Source organism: Parambassis ranga, unplaced genomic scaffold, assembly GCF_900634625.1.
Source record: "Parambassis ranga unplaced genomic scaffold, fParRan2.1 scaffold_21_arrow_ctg1, whole genome shotgun sequence".
In the NCBI taxonomy this organism is placed as follows: domain Eukaryota; kingdom Metazoa; phylum Chordata; class Actinopteri; family Ambassidae; genus Parambassis; species Parambassis ranga.
Window position 1 is genome coordinate 4,804,194 of NW_021144767.1, and position 20,404 is coordinate 4,824,597.

Below are 20,404 nucleotides of genomic sequence, written 5' to 3' on the forward strand. Positions count from 1 at the left end.
CGTGTTCTAACACCTTTTTTTTTTTTTTTTTGCAGCAACACTAACCACACTGATGACGTGATGGAAATTTACAAGCAGATGCAGCTGCGGAAGCTGCAGCCAGCACACCACAACATCCTGTTTAAGTCTTTGTCCTTGCTAACTATGTGGACTCTGTTCTTTCTACACTCTGAGCTGTACAATCTACAATTTGACTCTCCACAGGAAAAACAAACCTCATCTCTGGCGCTCATGTGGCTCCACTTTGAGGGATGAGGTTTGGTATGGTCCTGACAGCAAACCCTTTCTTCATGAATTCAATTCAATTTTATTTATACAGCACTCAGAATTGTCTCTAGGTCAAAGCCTGACCCCAAGCTAAGTACTTGAAGGCAAACTTAACAGGAAGAACCTTAGTTTCCTCTAGTGACACTGTGATGCAGCAGAGGCCAAATGAAGATGAGCTGCTCAAAACTCCCATCAGCCCCTGCTGCCCTCAGATAAGATGTTGAGTGCTGTGAAGGAGGAGCTTCAGATGAGACGGTAACATTTCTGTAAATGCACAAGAATCAACCTGAGGGCTAGTTTTCATCTGCGGTCGCTGGACATATGTTAAAAGGTAAGCACTAAAAGTAATTTTTATTTATTTATATTTCTGTGTTTTTGTGTGATTGTGTTTTGTAACGTTACTTCTGTTTTTGATTTCCTGACAGACAGCAGCAGAACGAGCAGCTCCACACATGAAGGTGGAAACTTCAGAAGTCAGAACTGATTCAGCAGGTGAGAATCTGTCAATATCTGTATATCAGTTTGATCATTGATCAGATATTTTATAGTTCAGTATTGATTACAGTTATTATATTGGCATCTATCATGAATTAAATAAACACTAATAATATTTATATTAAATTATGGATGATTATAGTATATTGTGTGATTCTCTGTTTCTATGCATAGATTCATCCTGTGCTGTTGTTATGTATGTGCTTACAGTATGACAGGAAGCAGCTATACAGGTTATGTTCTATGAATGATGGAGACGGGTGGAGTCAGATCAGTTCTATCAGTACACAGGAGTCAGTCATGTATTAATACAATCAAAGTAAAATAATAAAAGTACAGTAAACAAGGTCAAACATGCATAAAATAGTGATAAAAGGATGAAAGCCAAGGTGAGCTGCCTATTCAGTGTTAAAAGCCAAGGAAAACAAATGAGTTTTGAGTCTGCTGTTAAACTCTTCTACAGGTGGAGCAGATCTGCCTTGAAGAGGCAGACTGTTCCACAGACGTGGGGACACATCTGTGTTGTGGGGATAGCTACGTTCACATGCATTATGTGCAGATCACTGATGTATGTGTACATATTTTATTTATATAAGAAAAGTGGATCTATGTGACCAAGACGAGGTCAGTTCAGTGAAGTCAAACAAATTAAAGAGAAGTATGACACAGAAGCTGAGAGGAAGTCGAGTGTTTGCAAAATCTTCAGGAGGAAATGAAGCAACTGACAGCAGAGAACTAACAATGACACTCTACACAGGCCTCTCTTGATTTAATATTTACAGTCCAAACAGAAATACCATGGAGGAGTTGTTGTGACTAATGAAGCAAAAGCAACCACATGAATAACAGATGTCAATGGTGAAAATGTGAATGAGGAAGTAACAACTGAACTGAACTCTGACTAAAAGCTCTTTTTTTTCTTTGTTGGTGTTCCTTTAAACTTTATAACATTTATTCAATAATATAAAACAGAGATAACATGAGTGTAAATTCTGTTTGTGCAGAAAATTTGTTTTAGAACAGTTGTTTTTAATTTTGAAATGATTTATTTGTAATTGTATTCATATTTTCTGCTTTTGCGTGTTCACTGAGCTGCTGACATCACATGTTTGTATCAGGTTCCCTGTTTTATGGTTTTTGTGGAGTTCCCTTTTTTGATTTCCCTTCCAGTCAGACGGCAGCAGAACGAGCAGCTCCACACATGAAGGTGGAAGCTTCTGGAAGTCAGGACTGATTCAGCAGGTGAGAATCACCTCATTGATCTTTACTGCCCTGTAACTGATTGAGCGATATTGTACGTCAGTTCTGTGGGGAATTGTTCTTTTTGTAAAGTTCACTGTTCACAGAGAAAATGTCGCTTTATTCTCTGACTCTAGCACATCAGACTGTTTCTGGGATTAACACCAGTGTTGTGGCCGCACTCTGTCCACGTGTACAGTTTGTTGTGTGAATACATTGATTTTATGGTAAAGGGTACCACAACGCTGCTGATTTCATGGTGCATTCAGGTGCATCTTGTTTAGTCCTACGAGCTGTCCCGGAAGACTGCGGAGTGACTGAAGGTGGTTTTAGTTCAGCTGAGTCACATTAAACAGACAGGACACTAGTTCAATTATTATAAATCAAATGTTGCAAAAATTCCAGTTAAATGACACATTATATGAGTCGGCCTTGGAGTTAAATGTTTTGGGCAACTAAACTATTTCAACCATTTTCAGCAATTTTGAATGTTTTATTCAATATATTATATTTTAAAGACATCATTTGGGGGATGCAAGGCAGTGAGATTCAGTGTATACAGAAATACTGTTTCTTTCTTTTTTATTTTTTATGAACATGCACAAACATGAATCCCCCCCCCCCCCCGAATCCACGGTCCTCCTGTACAGATATGCATAAAATACATAGGGTGTATCTAGAAGAAATACAGGTCATAAATCCACAATATATAAAATGAAATCAGATCTGACAGAGTGCAGCTTCCTGCTATATGAACCCGATGAAGTTGCCTCTGTGCTTTCTGAAATGAAAGTGCACGCTTGTCTCCAGTGGGAGCTTCAGCAGACCTTTAATGTCTGAGTGAATTCACTGGGAGGGAAACATCATCTGTGTCCACATCCTCCAAGTTAAAGGAGCCACTTCAGTCTGTAAACAGAGAAACTGTCACTGCTGATGGAGGCCTTTACACAGCCTGAACCATCTGATGGCTTCACTGCACCGCCACCTGCCACAAATGTATATACCAAAAATAGTTACATCACATTTAATTATATTCAAAATAAATATAACACTCACTTTAAATGAGGTTGATTTTCCTATTGTGAGCCCTTCTGGGTACAAACTGCATCATTACAGACAAGAATGACTGAATGAAAGCGGCTTTTACTGTGCTGCTGCTAATTGGACGGCCACACATTGCATTGCTCACGTTATTCCTCTGTCCAGAAGGAACTCAGTGAGCAACACAAACCATCTAAGTAAATTCAACACAACACTGTTGAATCACCAATCTGATACTTATACCTGACACTGGGTGGCAGCACTTGACTGTGTGACATGCACAGTTCTTTGATGACACTCCAAAAAGTGAACTTGGTGAGTTGTTGGATCAAATAAATGTAATTACGTTTACATATTGTTGTGTTTGGTTTAAAATGTATTCTTGTTAAGGTAACAGTTGCATTCCCTGTTAGTTTGTATCACTTATGAGTCTGTCACTGACGGTGTCTCCTTCTCTCTTTCAGCTGAAGACACAGCTGGACTGATGGCAAAGCCCGCTGACCGTGAGTACAGTCTTCTCTCTGTACACCACACACACCTCAGTGCGAGTATTTGGGTTTTTACTGACCTGACCTTTGACCTCTCTGACCTCACAAAGAGGGCAGAGTCCAAAGGTCAGCACCAGTTCCTCTTGAACACACCATAAACCAGCTGATAGACTGATGATCTTTATTCTTTGATTGATCCCAAACTGGGAAATGTCAGGCACTCAGCGTTCTATACACCCTGAAGCCCATCAGTCCTCACAGGACAGAGGGCAGGGGTTCCTGAACACACCACAGAGGTGATCATCTTTCTCTGCTCTCCTCTCAGATATACACTTTGTGGATGAACACAGAGCCGACCTGATCCAGAGAATCAGCAACATCGACCCCATCCTGGACCAGCTCTTGGGCTCGGTCATCCAGCAGGAAGCATATGATCGGATCAGAGCTCAGCCCACCAACCAGGACAAGGTCAGGGAGCTCTACACGTTCCTGCAAGCTGGAACAGAGGCCAAAGATAAATTCTACCACATCCTCCAGACGCACGAGCAGCTGCTCATCGATGACCTCAATAAGACGTAAGCTCTGTGAGGACACCCAGGCCTGAACACCAGTGTCATCATGAGGGAACAATATATATTCTATATTTTACTCGTGTTACCTTTACTTTTCCCTTCGTTTACATATAAACAGAGTTTTCGGCTCTGAAAGATCTTGAACCCAGGGATCCACATAAAGAAAAGACACCCGGCCTGTATAGGCCAAAATAGGGTTACAATAATATTCTCATAACAGAATATGTCTTTACATATAGATACGGACATATAAACACATGTATACACAACCATGTACCATGTAAAACATGGCCTCTCAATGGTCATTATAAATATTCTCATTATCAGCTTAACTGATTATAAATATCAACATTAACATGAGACAATTTGGCTGGACCATTACTTTCCATACTAGAACTACTCATCTCCCATTTTCTTTTTTTTAAACCACTCACTCTCAAAAAAACAGAGAGGAAAATGTATTTTAACATCATAATATGAACAATATTTTTAAGCACAACACATGAACTGAACGCCTCCTTACTCCATATTATCATTAGCAAATGCTTCATCTTCCCTGGTTTCTTTGTGAACATATGTAAGATGGTTTTAGTCAGAAATACTATGAGTGTCCTGTTTTCTAAAGGAGACCTTAAGAGGACTGTTAGGACTATTGTGCAGCGATTAGCCTGTTAGATGCCATGCATCAGTTATTATTATGATGAACTAATTTCAATAGTGAACTTTACATGGCTGACAGGTTTCATTACAGAATAGCTCCTTATATAGACGTTCTTTTTGGCTGCCATCTCTTGTGTCTCGAACTCACTGTCTCACATGTGTTTTGATGCTGCCAACCAACGTAGCTACACACATGACAGCCTTTGATATAACACAGTCAGAATGTGTTTCTTCCTGCAGGGTGGACCATGGTGGAGAGCAGACGTTAAAACCTGATGTGAGGAAGGGTAAGTTTGACTCAGTCTTTCCTCATGTTATTGTGCATGAGTCAGTGTTCTATCAGTCCATCAGAAGTCCTGTCTTTAATGGACATTTGTCTCTTGTATTCAGTCACAGTGTCATTGCACACTTACTGGATCCTTATTGTTCTGACCCACATATGCAACAAGAAAAAGGCTTTTGTCCATCAAACGTCTGGATGCGATGTCATTGGAGTGAATATGGACTGTGACCTGCTAGCATGTCCCAGGTGTCTTTTTAGTCTCATGTCCTCCTCACTTCCACTCTCACATGAGCCAGATGATTTGTGTGTCTTTAGTCTGTGTCTGAGTACCTGTTGTGTTGATGTGTTTGTGTAGCTGGAGTCCATCTTGCTTTTGGATCAGTCATTGTCATTTGTAAGTAGCTCTGTATATATTGTCATGTGTAGCTGCAGCTTGTAGGAGGGAGACGCCCTTTTTCTTTGTTCTCCTGTTTTTGGGTCAGGAGTTTTAGGTTCCAGCTTTGCCATTTTTTTTCTTTTGTTAGGGAACTTTAGTGTGTTTTAGTGTCTTTTTGTTTGTTGATTTGGGCACTGCTCCCCTCTGAGTTCATGAACTACAGCCTAACACTGGATCCAGCCTGTGTACCAAACACTGCAGTGTTTAAGGTGCCCCAATCACTTCCTTTGTCTTTTCAGATTGTATATTTCAACTCTGACAGGTGTTAGAAAGTAACACTGGCTGACAATAGTGTTAAAACTCTACACTAGTGTCAGTGTTGCAAAAACAAAACTACCACATTACACTCACACTAATACTGACACTTAATTGTCCATTAAAACTCATATGTTTTAATGTGTTTTGTTATATTACCATAGAAGCTCAAGTTAAGTTTATTTATTAGTAGTTTGTACCATGAGTGAAGGTGGTTAGGGGGAGCAGTGAAATGTTTACAGAAAACAACAAAGACCATCCATGTGTTCAGTTGCCTTGATTTACTCTCTTAGCCATAGCATTGCCAAGATGAATTCGTTTTTTGGATGATAATGGATCTGTTCTGCTTTGTAGGGACACACTGAACTGCCTGGGAAAGTTAGTTAAGACAGACAAGGTCTGCCTATATGTGTAAACACTACTCACTGTCTTTGACAGATGGGATGGTTCCAGTACCGGAGCCACGCCACATCACATATTACCAAAAGAAACTCCGATCACACTTCGAGGACAAGTTTCAGTATACACGAGAAGGCTGGGCAGAAGATAAAGAGTGTCTGATTGATATCTACACAGAGCTATACATCACAGCCAGCCCTGACATACACATCAACACACAGCATGAGGTCCAACAGATCCAGAAAGCCTGGAGGCCCAGAGACACTGAGACATCTGTCAAACCCAGAGACATGTTCCAACATCCTTCTGGAAAAAAAAGACCCGTAAAAACAGTGCTGACCAACGGAATCGCAGGAATTGGAAAGACCTTCCTGGTGCAAAAGTTTATGCTGGACTGGGCTGAAGGAACAGCCAATCAAGATGTGCATCTCATTTTCCCCTTCTCCTTCCGCCAGCTGAATCCACTGATGGGAAAACAGTTCAGTTTGGCAAACCTCATTCATAAATGTATCCCAGAGGCTAAGGGCATCAAAGAGGAGGCTCTTAATTGTATCTTTACTGCTTTAGAATCATCAGGAAACAGCAACTATGACAAGAGTGAATTCAAGCTTCTCTTTGTGTTTGATGGACTGGATGAGAGCCGCCTTCATCTGGACCTTCATGTTGATGATAGTCACTCTGTTGATGTAACTAAGTCCTCCACCACCGATATCTTGGTGAAAAACCTCATCAATGGAAAACTGCTGCGTTCCGCTCGCATATGGATAACCACACGGCCTGCAGCAGCCAAACAGATCCCTCGTATGTGTGTGGATGTGGTGACAGAGGTCAGAGGGTTCACTGACCCACAGAAGGAGGAGTACTTCAGGAAGAGGTTCAGAGAGGAGGAGCAGGCCAGCAGGATCATCTCCCACATCAAGACATCACGAAGCCTCCACATCATGTGCCACATCCCAGTCTTCTGCTGGATCACTGCCACAGTTCTGGAGGACAGGTTGAAAACCAGAGAGGGAGGAGAGCTGCCCAAGACCCTGACTGAGATGTATGCAGAGTTTCTGAAGTTTCAGGCAAATCAGACCAAAGAGAAATGTGGACCAGATAAGTCCAGGCAGTGCATTTTTTCACTAGCAAAACTGGCTCTTCAGCAGCTGGAAAAGGGCAACATGATCTTCTATGAGAAGGATCTGAAAGAGTGTGGCATCGATTTCAGTGACGCCTCAGTGTACTCAGGAGTGTTCACAGAGATCTTCAAAGAAGAGAAGAGAAGGAAACAGGAATTCACAACATTCTGCTTTGTTCACCTGAGCGTTCAGGAGTTTCTGGCTGCTTTCCACCTCATACGCTGTTTCATTGATGGGGACGATGAAGAGCTGGTGAACTTCCTGGGAAAGAAAAGTTGGTCATCTCTGGATGACATCCTGTACAGAGTCATGGAGAAATCTCTGAAGAGTGAAACTGGCCACCTGGACCTGATGGTTCGCTTCCTTCATGGTCTCTCCCTGCAGTCAAATCAGAGACTCTTAGGAGACCTGCTGGGTCAGACAGAGATCAGTTCAGAGACCATCCAGACAGCCATCGACGACCTGAAACAGAGACGCACTCATACAGTGTCTCCTGACAGAAGCATCAACATCTTCCACTGTCTGATGGAGATGAACGACCTCTCAGTGCATCAGGAGATCCAAGAGTTCCTGCAGTCAGAGACCAGATCAGAGAAGGAACTCTCTGAGATCCACTGCTCAGCTCTGGCCTACATGCTGCAGATGTCAGAGGAGGTTCTTGATGAGCTAGACCTGATGAAGTACAACACAACAACAGAAGGACGATTGAGACTGCTTCCAGCTGTGAGGAACTGCAGAAAGTTCAGGTGAGTCCAGATGTGACCAATCAGTGCAGATTACTGGTTTAGTTCTTAGACACATTCACACTGTGTTTCTCTCTAACAGAGCTCCTTGTGTTCATTGACACATCACATCAGCTGTGTTTTTGTCTCGGATGTTCTTCTACTGTGAAAACATTGTTTTGTATGTTTCTGTTTGAAGCTGTTAAATGAATGGACAATAAATGTGTCTTTATTTGTAGTTAAAACAGCTGCACGTGGCCAAAGAGCTGCACAAACTACATAGATACAAAGACTGCAAAAACTGCAGCACAACATCATGGTATGCAAACATGCAGACACATACCATTACACAAACAGTTCAATCAGGATGTCACACAACAGAATAACTCTTAAAAGTCTCTGAATGAAAGAGAAGAATTTATCTTTCAGCAATATCAGCTGGAAGAACCTACAACAGAGGAATAAAGTGAAATACACTGTCAAAATGAGACGATGAGAATGATCAGAACTATTGTTACATGTCAAACAGTCAGATCAAATGAGATCACTGCTACTACTTAAAGTGTCCCTTTCATAATGTTCTGATATTTCTGTCATCACAGACTTTCTGACTGTAAACTCTCAGAGACTCACTGGGAAGTTGTGGCCTCAGCTCTGAAGTCCGACCCCTCCCATCTGACAGAGCTCGACATGAACCAGAACAGGCTGCAGGATTCAGGACTGAAGCAGCTATGTGCTGGACTGGACAGTCCTCACTGCATACTGCAGGTTCTTAGGTCAGTTAATGTTATTATTAGGCTGAGGTCCAGTTTTTAAATCATCTGTCAGGACTGACAGACAGAAAAGGACCACAGACATGTGTATCTTCAGTCACTGTTGCTCTGATGACAAATCAGATCTACTCATATGTTCAAATGTTGCTCAGTAATTCAGTGAATAATTATTATTTTCTTCCCTCCCAGTAACAGTCATCTGTATGTTTTAATGTTATCCCATATTATTAGATGATCAGTGGTATCAATGGCTCTATCAATGTCTTGTGTTGTTTTATTAGGTTGTGTGGCTGTGGTTTGTCAGAGATCAGCTCTCTGGGATCAGCTCTGAAGGCTAACCCCTCCCAGCTGAGATATCTGGACCTCAGTGGGAACCACCTGCAGGATGTGGAGCAGCTACGTGGTTTTCTGGAGAGTTGTGGACTGCAGACTCTGAGGTCAGTCTCAATAGTTTTATGTGTTGTGATGTAAAGTTTGTGGTGGGGTGAGCTCTGAAGTCCCAAGACTGCAGATCCTCGGGTCAGGGTAAATCTGGGTGTTGATCCAGTCTTCACATTTCATTGTTGTATATCAGCATGAGTTGTAGATATAACTAGTACAAATGAGTTCCAAAATAAAATTGTTGGAACTTTCTGGTGTCAAATATTTCCGACAAACATATGTGAATATAGAAAACACTTCAACAACATGTAGCGCTCCCCTCTGTAGTCATATTGATGATGTTATGTGCGATCACAGACGGAGATCCAGAAGCAGGTACATTTACTCACTTTAATAGAGAAAACAAAAAACTACCACTGAGGCGAAAACTGAGCTGAGTCCAAAATATAACCAAAAACAACCACAAGGGCGAACTACGAGGTAACTTGAAGGAGGAACGACAAACAACCACGAGGGCGAAGCACAACTCAGTTCCAGGGTGAGAAACAACCGGGTGGCGTGGCTGGAGGCCTAGGCAAAAAACAAGGTCACTTAGAACGGACAGAAAGGTGGCTGGTTGCTTAGTACGAAAATAGCAGTGAAGAACTGGCGCCGAGGAGAAGGGAGGCGGCGCTTAAGTAGCCGGCGGAATGACGGGAAACGGAACCCAGGTGAGAAGAAGCCACGACTCCACCCAGCTGGACCATCGCGCCTGGAAAGAACAAAAACAAGGAAACGAGCAAGAAATGAAAAACACAGGAAGTGCCAGAGGAGCAACTCTCACCACATTACAGATGAGGGCAGGCTTTTAGGTTCTTTTAAAGTATTTATCCAATGTTTCTTAACCCTGATTAACTCAGTTTTAATTATTATCTTGGATGTCCCTTTAATACACACAAGTGCAGTGTTTAACCCATCAATCAAATGGCCATCTTTAAATTATATTTTTAATGAAGATCTTAACTACGTCTGCATATGTCTCTGCAATTGAATCACTGCCCTTTCTCAGGTGAGTAATAAGTAACACAACACAAGGTTTTAGAAAAATAATTCTCTGTTATTTAAGAAAAGGTTAATGCTGGTGAACTAAGAAATGAAAATAAAATTAGAATATTGTTTTGGAGCCTTAAACATCAAATGTCACTTTTTTAAAGAAAAACACTCCAGCTGTTTGGAGGCAAAAACACAATATAACCTTTTTCTTAACCCTCTAATGAATTCAGAAACTCAGTTTACCAACCTCAAGGTCACTTAAACAAAAGTTGTGGCCCCCACACCTTAATACACTCTATAAAGCAGCAACTTAAATGATTACAGACTGACATATACCGCAGCAGGCCTGATGCGGTGCTTGTGTTCGTGGACGCCCAAAACTTAATGGCCGCTTCACTCTGTGAGCAAAATAAAACAAGCACCTGAGGTGTTCCAGTCCCGTCCTCCAACAGTCACAGGAGCAGGCTCAGCATCAGCATCTCACCACAGACTCCGTCTACTGTCTCTATCCTCTCTTCTTGCCGGAAGAAACTCCCAAGTCCTAGTGGCTCCAACCTCCGTCCGTGTCTCTTCTCTGTCCTCAGGTGGAAAACAGCAGATGAGCTCCTCAAACAGTCGACTGAGTGAGTCCAACTAGAGCTAGAAAAAGTCCCTTCACTTGTCATCAACTGACTTGAATCTATTCTTCCAGGTGGCTAACAGCTAGCTTTAGCATTAGCACCAAACATAAACCGTCTGAACTTCGTGCTGAAAGTCTTCCCGCCTCTCAGTATGCTGCTAGACTTCTTCTCACAGATTGTCCTGTCAACAACCTTAAGACACAAGTTACACACCGTTTTGTGCACTGCTAACTTAGAAATGAAGACAGAAAATCTCTGTGTTACACATGTTTCTCCGACACACCTCTCCTAGTCTGTGTCACACTGTGCTCACGGTCCTGTCACTTGTTATTAACCCCATCTATGCTGGTGGGACATCTTTCAGCAACATTCTTTAACATAACACAACAAACATGTAACACTTTTTTACCCTTTTAAATCACATTTTAAATGCTTACACATTTAAACTTGAACTGAAATGATCAACACTCATTAAAACATGTGGGGATTTTAAACTGGGTTACAAACAAAACACATTTAGGAATGAAACCTTCTAGATGTAGGCTTCACTCAAGAGATTAAATGATGATGGATTGTGCAAGTACATCTATAACATTAAACTGCAACTCATTAAACAAGACGAAAATATGAATTGACACACTATGAACACAAAGTTAACTAGAAAGCATTTCCTGCAGAAAATGTGAGTTTGGTTGCTGCAGCTGAAGCATTGCTCTGAATGATGTGAAGGATTGCTCTGAATTGCTGGAGAATCTGCAGTCTGAATTTAAGTTGCTGAAACACTTTGAATAGATGAAGCTGTTTTATTGTGAAAAGTAGAAAACCTTTGAACATTAGGAAGTTATGAAACAGAAACTGCTGAAGATGAACAATATGAAGTCACTGACCTTAAAGAATAGCCTGGAAATACACCATAAAGGTCTGAGGCTGGAATCATATCTAAAGCTAATAAGGACAGGCTGTATGGTTTTAATGTGGAAAAGTATCAGAGTTACCTCCCCCAGAACATTTTGGATGAAGTAGAAGCCATTTCCTGCATTCTGGTGGATTTCAACAACATTATACTGACAGAAGTAAAGGGTTAACTCAACAACTATTACTGAGAGATTCAATAACTCCTTATTTATTTTAAGCCATGATGACAAATATAAAACCAACTGAAAATGAAACAGTTCTGTCAGCCTCATGGTGGCACTACACTAACAGGTTATTAGAACAAAATTGTTATGTTATGGGGGGAGTTTGGACCCAAATGCAGACACTGAGGCTGAGGTGAACTAAAAGAGAGCTTTTAATGAAGCCAAAACGGGTCAAAAACATAAAATCCCAGAACACAAAGTACAAATGAAAGGAGTAAAAAACAACTAACTAAATCACCAAGAACCAGCAGTAAAAAACAAACCAAACCTAAAGGAGATCCAAAAGGGAGGAAGGGAACACACACAGGAACATGGCATGGATACACGGACGGACTAACAAGAACAAAGGGGAGCACAGGACTTAAATACAGAAGGGTAACAAGACACAGGTGAGACATCAGGGTGGGGCAAGCAATCCTAAAGGCGGGAAACACAAGGAAGTAAAACACACAGGAACACAAGGGGAAACATGGACTTTCAAAATAAAACAGGAAACACAAGACACAGCTGCAAACACACAGATCACAGACTCAGGGCAGGAATGAAAACTAAACAGAAAACAAATCAAGAAACACAGAATCCTAACAGTACCCCCCCTTCAAGGGACGGATCCCAGACGTCCCAGGGAAAAAAAAAACAAAAGTCACAGCTGAGCCGGGAGGGAGGGGGGAGGTCCGGAGGAGGGATCAAAACAAAACCACAAGGATCAGAGTTCAAACAAAAGGGGACCCAACGGGCAGAAGTTCAGGAAGAGGGAAACGAAGTTCAAAGTGGCCACTGTGAGACCACAGAGTCAAAAAACGGCCAGGGGGCCAAAACAGTCAGGGGCCTGGGACTCTCTGGGTCCCGGCAGAAGCCCAACAGAGGCAGGGAGAAGGGCAAAAGTAGAGGCAGAGTCATGGGCCCTCCAGGGTCTGGTCAGAAGACCAGCAGGGACAGAGAGGTGAACCCTCCAGGGTCCGGGCGAAAGACCAGCAGGGACAGAGATCTGAACCCTCCGGGGTCCGGGCGGAAGACCACCAGCGATGGAGATGCGGACCCTCCTGGGTCCGGGCGGAAGACCACCAGCGATGGAGATGCGGACCCTCCAGGGTCCGGGCAGAACACCAGCGAAGACGAGGCAGCAGACCCTCCTGGGTCCGGGCAGAAGACCAGTGGAGATGAGGAGGCTGGCCCTCCAGGGTCAGGGCAGAAGGCCGGCAGAGACGAGGAGGCTGGCCCTCCAGGGTCAGGGCAGAAGGCCGGCAGAGACGAGGAGGCTGGCCCTCCAGGGTCAGGGCAGAAGGCCGGCAGAGACGAGGAGGCTGACCCTCCAGGGTCAGGGCAGAAGGCCGGCAGGGACGAGGAGGCTGGCCCACCAGGGTCAGGGCAGAAGGCCGGCAGAGAGGAGGAGGACCCTCCAGGGTCCAGGCAGGAGACCAGAGCCGAGGACCCTCCAGGGTCCGGACAGGAAACCAGAACCGAAGACCCTCCAGGGTCCGGACAGGAAACCAGGGACGAGGACCCTCCGGGGTCCGGACAGGAAACCAGGGACGAGGACCCTCCGGGGTCCGGACAGGAAACCAGAACCGAAGACCCTCCAGGGTCCGGACAGGAAACCAGGGACGAGGACCCTCCGGGGTCCGGACAGGAAACCAGGGACGAGGGAGGACCACCAGCAACGGCACTGGAGGCCAGAGGCGAAGGGCCACCGGCGTCGGGTCTGCAACTCGGGAGCGGTGGAACACCAGGGTCAGGGCAGGTCACCAGAACAGAGGGTCCATCAGGATTGAAGTGAGAAGGTTCCCCAGAGTCTGAGCAGGCAGCCCATAGTGGCTGTGATGGAGCCCCCCCATAATCCAAACTGGCAACCCCCAGAGTTACAGTCAGAGCCACCACTGTCCCAAGATATACAAACTCCAGTACCTCAGCAGGAACTCCACTCAAGGCAGCACTGGTAGCCTCTGAAACAGGTGGTGACACGTGGAGTCCAAACAGCATCAGGCTAGCCTCTGGTCCACCAGCTAGCTCAGGAGCAGGAACACATGAGGAAGGGGGTTTAGCTGGCTCCGCAGACGATGGGGGGAGAGCCCTAGCGGGCTCAGGGAATGAGGAGGCGGGGGCCATAGCAGGAACTGGAACAGACAGGGAGGGACGAGCAGGCATCAGACCATCAGCTGGCGCAGGAATACGTGAGGGGAGTCCAGCTGGCTCCGCTGAAGACGAGGGGTGAGCCTCGGCAGGGCAAGGGGATAAGGAGGCAGAGACAGCAGCTGGAGCAGGAACTGGAACAGCTGGCGCGGGCGAAGATGTGAGGCTACCAACCTCTGCAGAAACCCACGAAGGAGGAAGTCCAGTTGGCTTCATAGAGATTGGGGGGCGAGCCCCCGTGGGATCAGGAGATGAGGAGACGGAGACCAAGGTTGGAGATGCAGGAGATGCTGGTAATGGCGAGGATGTCGGATCACCAGTTGACACAGGAACACACAGTGTAGAACCAACCGGCTCCATAGAAGGCTCAGGATCACCGGCCGGCACAGGAACTAACGGGAGGAGTTCAGCTGGCAATGGCGTAGACGTCAGCCCACTAGCTGACACTGGGACAGGCGGGGAAGGGAGTCCAGCTGGCTCCGCTGAAGACGAGGAGGGAGCCTCAACAGGGTCAGGGGAAGAGGTGGCGGAGAATTCAGCTGGAGCAGAAACAGACAGGGAGGAGTGAACTGGTGGACATGAAGATGTCAGACTACCAGCTGCTGTAGAAACCCATGAGGACGGTAATCCAACTGCCTCCGTTGAGGACGAGGGGTAAACCTCGACAGGGTCAGGGGATGAGGAGACGGAGACTGCAGCTGGAGCCGGAGCAGGAACAGACAGGGATGGACCGGCTGGTTTGAATACAGGCTGGGTGAACCAGGGGGGAAGCATTGGGGCCACTGGCGTGGGGAACCTCTCCATTTCCTCATACGCAGGTAGGAGCAGGTCAATTAGCCAAGGCTTATCCTCCAAAGTATAGATTATCCGGGTAGATAGTCTCTCCTTTTCGAGGCATAGGTCCCCCAGCAACTGTAAAACCGAAATCCGGTAGGAGACCCATTGCCGGATCTCCTGATTGTCTTGAGGGGGAGGAATTAAGGAGTCCACCTCGTCCACCTCTGCTTGGAGGAATCTCCATTGTCTTTTAATAGCCTTCCAGGCTGAAACACAGTCTGCTGGGTCCATTTATGGTTAGTCCGTTCTGTTATGTTATGGGGGGAGTTTGGACCCAAATGCAGACACTGAGGCTGAGGTGAACTAAAAGAGAGCTTTTAATGAAGCCAAAACGGGTCAAAAACATAAAATCCCAGAACACAAAGTACAAATGAAAGGAGTAAAAAACAACTAACTAAATCACCAAGAACCAGCAGTAAAAAACAAACCAAACCTAAAGGAGATCCAAAAGGGAGGAAGGGAACACACACAGGAACATGGCATGGATACACGGACGGACTAACAAGAACAAAGGGGAGCACAGGACTTAAATACAGAAGGGTAACAAGACACAGGTGAGACATCAGGGTGGGGCAAGCAATCCTAAAGGCGGGAAACACAAGGAAGTAAAACACACAGGAACACAAGGGGAAACATGGACTTTCAAAATAAAACAGGAAACACAAGACACAGCTGCAAACACACAGATCACAGACTCAGGGCAGGAATGAAAACTAAACAGAAAACAAATCAAGAAACACAGAATCCTAACAAAAATGTTTACATCTGTTACTGTCTACCTCTGTGCCACCATGACTTTAACCACAAAAACCACATTTCTGTTTCACTGTATTCCCAATGAGGCCATCAGCTGCACTGTCAGGTTTTAGAGACTTCACAGAACAGATCAGATTAAACAGATTAGAAACAGATTACCCAAAGCCTCCAAAAAAAGCACAACAGGTAACTTAGTTCACATGAATCTGTGCTGATGTGTCTGCTTGTGTTGATCAGCACACACAATCAGTTCACATGAAGTGACTGAAACACAAAGGGAGGATCAATATAGAAGGAAACCCGCTCCCTGTCTCTCACTCCTGGCCTGCCCTATATGCCATAACGTCTGCTGCACGGTGTGCTTGCAGCTGAATCTCAGACCTCACCTGGCAACAATACATTTTTTTCTGATTGGCTGATTCCTGTTCTCTGCCATAGAAATGACAGATGATTAATAATAAAAATGTACAAACATAATTCACAAATTATAACCACTGACATTACTAAGCTTAGACAATAGTGTCCTTTCATGTTGTAGAATTGTTTTTTTCATTGCACTGCTCTACTTCTTACAATTATTCAGTATTGTTAAATGTACACATTTCATTTCTTTCAGTCTGAGCAGCTGTAACCTCTCAGAGAGAAGCTGTGAAGCTCTGTCCTCAGTCCTCAGCTCCCAGTCCTCTAGTCTGAGAGAGCTGGATCTGGATAATAACGACCTGCAGGATTCAGGAGTAAAGCAGCTGTCTCGTGGATTAGGGGGTCCAGATTGTAGATTGGAGACTCTCAGGTCAGGATCCAGCTTTTTGATCATCAGTTAAATTCTGCTTCATGTTCATGTTGAAGATCTGTTGGATTTTCCTTCTTTCTTCTTGAGTTCATGACATGTTTTGTACCTCCAGTCTGTCAGGTTGTCTGATCACACAGGAGGGCTGTGCTTCTCTGGCCTCGGCTCTGACCTCCAACCCCTCCTATCTGAGAGAGCTGGACCTGAGCTACAATCATCCAGGAGACTCAGGAGTGAAGCTGCTGTCTGCTTTACTCAACAGTCCAGATTGTAGTCTGAAGACTCTCAGGTACACAGAGACCACAGAGCATGAGTCCTCCTCAGTCTGTCAGTTTAGCTCATATATCCACAGCTGTTGATGGATGGACTGAAACTGCAGAGAAGAAATAATCACTGATCCCTGATGTTCATCTTCCTCCATCATTAAGTGTCCATCATGTTAACTTCACTTTTCTTTATACACATTCTTCATGTCAAAATACAAACAGACTGATTTTCAGTCACACTTAGTGCAGATCAAATACAAAATGATGCCCTACTTATTAATGTCCTCAGCTGTAAGAACCACTGAATTATTTCCACAAACAAATGTTCCTGAAACAATCCATATGTGAAGCTTCAGAGGAGACGACAACACAATGGTAGAAGGAGGAGTTCCTTCAGTCAGAGACAGAGAGCAGGGAGACACTACAATATTATCACTGTAAAAACTACACTCAGACATGAGTGAATGTATTTATTTGAAGTGTGTCAGAAACTCTTCCATCCATGACACATGTGAACCAGGCTTGTGTTTGCATATAGAGTGAAAGGAACAAACAGTCAGAGACAGTGTGGCTTGTTTGCTGCTTTGGATAAATGCACAATGCTGAGATCAAACCTACACTGTTGCTGCATGAAGAGGATTTTACAGTAAAGCACTGACAGAGAGCAATATTTCACAGAATGGAGGACATGAATAAACACAGAGCAGATCAGGAGAGACTCTTCTGGAGTCGACACAGATGAGTTTCAGTCTGTTTGTGTGTCTCTGACAAACTGAGGAACTCTGCTTCATGTTGATCAGCAGTTTGGACTCATGTTGGTTAGAAAATCATTCTGACTGTGTTTCTTCCTGCAGGGTGGAGCATGGTGGAGAGCAGAGGTTAAAACCTGGGCTGAGGAAGTGTAAGTTTGACTCAGTCTTTCCTCATGTTATTGTGCATGAGTCAGTGTTGTATCAGTCCATCAGAGCTGTTGTAGCGCAGCCTCGGCGGTTGGATTTCTTTGGTGTTTACTGGAGTTTATTACTCCCCAGCAGGAGTTTTAGGTTCCAGCTTTGTCATTGGTTTTCCTTTTTTCTCTTGTTAGGGAGCTTTAGTGTGTTGTAGTGTCTCTGTGTTTGTTTGGGCACTGCTCAGCTCTGAGTTCATGAACTGCAGCCTAACACTGAAACCAGCCTGTGTAGCTGCCGATCTGAGAGTGGGGACGAGTGGGGAGGTGCAGACATGCTGTGTGTGGGTTTCCCCTCAGCCTGGGACATAACAGAGACAACCAAAGCAGACAAAAGACAAAATCCAATAAGAGACCACAAAGGGTTGAAAAGGTCCAAACACAGGAAGAAACAGCTCCACAGTCCAAAAGCAGGCAGGACTCAGACACAAAGAATCTCATCCAAAGGGTCAGACTGGACTGATGGACTGAAGAGTGAGGACACTGAGACACTGAGCTGTGAGCAGCATTATTAGGGTTAGGGTTAGGGCGAGAAACGCCACTGTTTAAGAAAACGAGTTACCACCAAAATAAGTTTCACACGGGGTCTGTTTAAAGTTTGTAATCAATTAGTAACAAAACACGTTATCCGCCATGTTTCCCTGCACCGCTTCTTCCCTTTTTTCCCAATCTGCTACAAACGCCCTGATTTTCAGCACAATGCAGCATTTCCATTCAACCAATCACGGGGCAGCTTTCCAACTGTCATGGCGGCGCCCTGTCAGTAGATAGAAAGTATGTCCAGCCGTCTTTTAAATGAGTGTTTTAGCTGTGTGAAATGAATAACTTTGACAGTATCCATGAGGCAGTCCTCTTTTCTTCCATGGGAAAAAAGTGGAAGCCTTCCATACAGAATCAGAAAATCTAAAGAGAAAAACTTTTGTCATGCGGATCAACTGACAGCCGGCGAAATAATATTATTAGAAATACATATATAAATACATAAAATGAGTTTTTTGATTAAATGGATTTATAGCTTTTTGGGTGTTTAATAAATGTTTAAAATCAAAATATAGATCAGATTTTTTGATGTTATGACAAACTCATGATGATATATTACAGTTTGAAACATAAACTAGAAGTTTCATATAAACCCTTTTTGGAAAGAAAACACTTTTTTCTGGATTTATAGCGTTTTGGAAGCAATCTCTTCATTTGTTAGGCGGGACAGCCGAAACCAGTTAAACAAGCTTTTACTGACAGCTCTGAACAGACCACATTAACTTATCATTCATTTTAGTGCAGCCACCACAACTTCCATTTCACAAACCATTGTTTAATCTTCAGTTATTATATTTCCTTTTATTTTGCTTTGTGCTTTGGTTTCATTCTGTAACACTGGACTTATTTTTATGAAGGTTTGAACTCTGACAGTGTTTGAACAGGAGAGAAAGGAGTATAAAGTGTGTAGTGAGGGCTTCACAGCCTTAAAGCATCTAGAATAACTGTAAAAAATAAAGCCCATCACTTCACGGATTTCACCTTTTGCGGGTTATTTTTGGAACGTAACCCCGCGATTAACGAGGGACCTCTGATGAGAAGGAAGAGACTGGGCTCTCAGCTGCAGTAAAGGGGGCAGGTCTGGCTCCAACACAGGTTTCAATGTGCAAGATGTCTTGCCCTCACATTCTTCTTCCATTTCCACTTGTCCTGAAACTTCGGCCTTCGCTGTCAACCTTCCTTTTCTTACTCACACTTGCCATTTTAGAAATGGGCAATAAAAAAAACACAGATCACTGGCAAACAGGGTGGTGAGAGTTTGACCATGTTTGCTGCCATCTTGTGGTGAAATGTTAAATATATATAAATAATAATCATTTTTAAACGTGTGATTTCATCCTGTGGACAACAGTACTGGTGGCATATTATGACATTATTGATTTTATGACAGAGGCTTCGGCCCAGTGAACATATGAACTGGACTTTTGGTCTGTTCTACAGGAAGAACCCTCAATGATAATGCACCAACAATCCCAACCAAAGAAAGGAACATAAGGACAGAAGAACCAAACAGGAAAGAAAATAGAAATAACTATTGTATATATAACCTAGAAAATTTCACAAGACATTTTGAGTGGGCCAATGCACGCTCACCCACACTCTGCTGCCGGTCCGCCCCATTATATACCACCAAACCTCATTCCTGATCACCGGCAGATGTGAAAGATGCCACTGATGACATTTCATGCTTTTACAGTGTTTCTGATTGGTTTTATATAAGGTTTAATAGGCCCCAAGCTTCTCCATTCATTCTGAATGGAGGAATCCTAAAGATGTGGATGTGACTTTGGCTGCTATTTTATGAAGTTTGGTAAAAGACATGAACATGAGGACTCAATATGATAAAGTCCAACTCCTTATGAGCAGTTTGCAGTTGAAATGAATATTCTGTGTAGAAGCATGCCAGACTGATAGGCTTCCAAAGTTAGCTGGGTTTTGTCAGGGATCTCACCAGTTTCCCATTATTTCCTATGAGGGGGGTTAGGTCAGCTTAAGTGGCTTGCCTGTCAAAACAAAAAGTGGCACAGACATGGGGACTCAATATGTCAGAGGTCTAATGTTTATCTACATTTTACATTTTGAATGAAGGTTCTGTGTGAAAGCATGCCCAAACGCCATGCCTTCAAAGTTTTGACAGTGATTTGATGCATGTGGGGAGGGTCGATCGCAGTTTTTCTGGATTTTTTCAAACACCGTTTATCCGATCGCTACCAAACCTC

General features: G+C 43.9%; 2 long non-coding RNA genes across 2 annotated transcripts; both read left to right on the top strand.

The window, feature by feature from the left end:
* Nucleotides 1–1,017: 1,017 nt before the first annotated feature.
* LOC114429827 (uncharacterized) lies at nt 1,018–3,877 on the top strand. The gene is made up of 3 exons (XR_003669946.1): nt 1,018–2,004; nt 3,507–3,545; nt 3,856–3,877. It is a non-coding gene; the product is annotated as an uncharacterized LOC114429827 (long non-coding RNA).
* Nucleotides 3,878–4,093: 216 nt separating this feature from the next.
* On the top strand, nt 4,094–6,420 carry LOC114429833 (uncharacterized). Its single transcript, XR_003669952.1, has 3 exons — nt 4,094–4,105; nt 5,003–5,049; nt 6,175–6,420. It is a non-coding gene; the product is annotated as an uncharacterized LOC114429833 (long non-coding RNA).
* The last annotated feature ends 13,984 nt before the right edge of the window (nt 6,421–20,404 follow it).